The following is a 2,623-nucleotide window of genomic DNA, read 5'->3' as shown; positions in this document are numbered from 1 at the left end:
GCGTAATCGACACATGCCTCGATGCGCGCTTCGCAGATTTTCTTCCGGTTTACTCGGCACACGCATCGGAGCCTCGGCACATTCGGGCACATCACTAGTTTTGAGCTTCTGCCATGGTTTTTGTTTGATACTTTGTTTTGGATTGAATTTTCTGTGTTTTATCAATACACTTCAAGTACAACCTGCTCCTCCCTCGTGCCTGCTTTTTGGGGTCCACCTTTTCCTCAAGCCATGACCACTTGAACGTGTTCCTAACACTCGCGTCTGTTGCACGTATGTCAGCTTGCCTCTCTACCTGTTTGACCATTGCGCTGGGGCCGTACCTGGCCAATCACGCATGAATTAGTTTACACAAAACGCTATTCAAATACTCAACATTCAATGATTAATCTTCATTTTGTGTGTACACGTGCACCCTTTGTGGCTTCTGTTCTCGCCAAAATGTCGAAATCTTCGAGATATGGCAAGGCTATGAGAATGCGAGGGGGGGTGTTACTGTTGTAGCAACGCCACACGATTGAGCCTCAGCAGTAGATAGTCCGCTGCTCTCTGTTGTGCGTGCGTCGGCGCGAACATGTATGCACGCGCGCGTCTTTTGGTTTCAACCAATCAGCGCCGACGCAACCGACGTCCCAGATCAAATAAGCTCTGATCTAAGACAGGGGTGTCAAACTCCTTTCACATTGTGGGCCACATACGGATTCGGTAGATGTCAAGTGGGCCGAACCATTAACATGATACCATACTGTGGTATGAATCACCAAAATCTCATCTCTTTCCCTTGTTTTGGTCTCAAGAAGCATTTGGCGCTTTCATATCATTTGCTGCGTTGGGTTTATCTCAGTGACAGACTGAGACTGCTGTTTTCTTCCCGATCAAAACAATGTTGTCTTCTACTGTGATCAAAACAGTGTGCCCCCGAGCGGATAATCCACGAATTGCATTTTATTTGAAATATTCATTCTGTGTCTTTAATGCATTTTTTTTTCACTTTTAAATTATCCCGCGGGCCGGATCGAACCTCCTTGGGGGCCGGTTCCGGCCCGCGGGCAGTATGTTTCACACCCCTGATGTCAAATAAGCTAGCCGAGACGACGTGACGCTCGAAGTCGGACGAACACATTCTTCTGCTAATCTGTGTGTTCCCCTTTTTGTCCAAATATATATTTTTACTACAACTGTCTTGTCCATGGTGTCTTTTATTCGTTCCACTGGGGTTTAGCAAGTGTGTTTATAATAGATTAGATATAGAGAAAGCTAAAGTTAGCTAACTAGCTAGCCAACTAATCAGCTAGCCAACTAGCTAGTGTTGGGGGATGAGCGGCCTCCTCTCCCCCGCGTGTTCGTTGAATTTCGGACGAGGAGAATGTTGGTAATCCAAATAAAGGCTGGAGTCGATGAACAGTTCCTTCGAAGCTTTTTATAACAGAATATTCCGGGCACCCACGAATCACAGACAATGGCTGCGCGTCACGAGTGCGAAGCAGGAAGAGCTTCACATCATTTTTATACCATCAAAAGGGCGGTACCGAGACACAAAGTGTGATATCATAACTTTCGTTTCTCCTAAACCAATTCTGAGCTTGGCGCATTCCAAAGTGTGTGCGTCTTCAGCAGGGAGTATTCCAATTCCAGGTGATGATTGTTACAAGGACGCCAAGCTACACTGCGGGCATGGGAAAGTTATACAGCATGACTAAATATGAGCATAGTACAGACTGAATAAGAGCAGAATACAGACTTCAGTCTCGATAATATGAAGTTACGCATGGTCATAGCCGGGCAGAATTCCGTCTCACCACACATTTACTGATTCAATGCATGATACACTCTGCGGTATTCGTCTAAAGTAGTACATCTCCAGTGATTTGAGATGTGAGTGCGCTGTGTACCACCCTCTTTTCATGGCAAGATACACTGTCATCATTCTATGAAAATACTGCCAAAAAAAAAAAAAAAGTGAAAACCCTAATGTGAACCAAAAACATTTCATGTGTGACTTTTCTGTAAAAGCAACATTTTATTTTAAATGATTGAGTTGAATGAACTGCGGTACTCTTCTCCGTTTGTTGTTCCAGTACTTGAAACCGAGATAACCAGGCTGTTGGACAAACAGGGATTATACTTATTTGACATCTACACCCCAGAAGTGCTTCCTCTGGATGTAAGTGTCACTTGAACACTTTTTTTGTCATCTGCCCATTTGTTCTCATGTCTTACACTCAGTGTTATTCCCTTTCGCTCAGGGATTTGTGATCATACAGATGGACTTTGGTTTTCCTCATCACCTCCTTGTTGACTTCCTCAAGATGACACTTCAGCAAACAGGCGGTCTGCAACAATAAAGCCTCGAGGCACTTTCTCCCTAACCCCCATTTCACAAGTAACTGGGTAATTTATATGCAGTATTGTTCATTTTTTGGGTGCGAGGTTGTTATTATAATTCCCCCAAAAATCTTTAATTAAGCAATGTAAGAAATATCAAGAAGTTTTGAAATGAGCTAAATTCAATCAGAATGACCTGAAGATGGACATGCACAGGAGATAAATCTGGCAGGTGTGGAGTACTTTTGCCACCTACTTGAAAAGACCGAATGCTGTTTTTTTTTTTTTTTTTTTTTGG

The 2,623-nt window shown here is 43.6% G+C and overlaps 2 long non-coding RNA genes across 2 annotated transcripts in view; both read left to right on the top strand.

Annotated features, from left to right (window-relative positions):
* The first annotated feature begins 265 nt into the window (after positions 1-265).
* The window catches only part of LOC109517122 (uncharacterized), a 12,070-nt gene continuing 9,712 nt past the window's right edge, over positions 266-2,623 (top strand). The window contains exon 1 of the long non-coding RNA XR_002168482.1: positions 266-497. This is a non-coding gene — a long non-coding RNA (uncharacterized LOC109517122). The remainder of the gene's footprint in view (positions 498-2,623) is intronic.
* Positions 2,044-2,520, top strand: LOC109517121 (uncharacterized). The gene is made up of 2 exons (XR_002168481.1): positions 2,044-2,164; positions 2,247-2,520. It is a non-coding gene; the product is annotated as an uncharacterized LOC109517121 (long non-coding RNA).

Source organism: Hippocampus comes, unplaced genomic scaffold (assembly GCF_001891065.2).
Source record: "Hippocampus comes isolate QL1 unplaced genomic scaffold, H_comes_QL1_v1.1 scaffold269, whole genome shotgun sequence".
NCBI lineage: Eukaryota > Metazoa > Chordata > Actinopteri > Syngnathiformes > Syngnathidae > Hippocampus > Hippocampus comes.
Note: the sequence above shows the minus strand (reverse complement) of the source record. Positions and strands in the feature narration are given on the sequence as shown.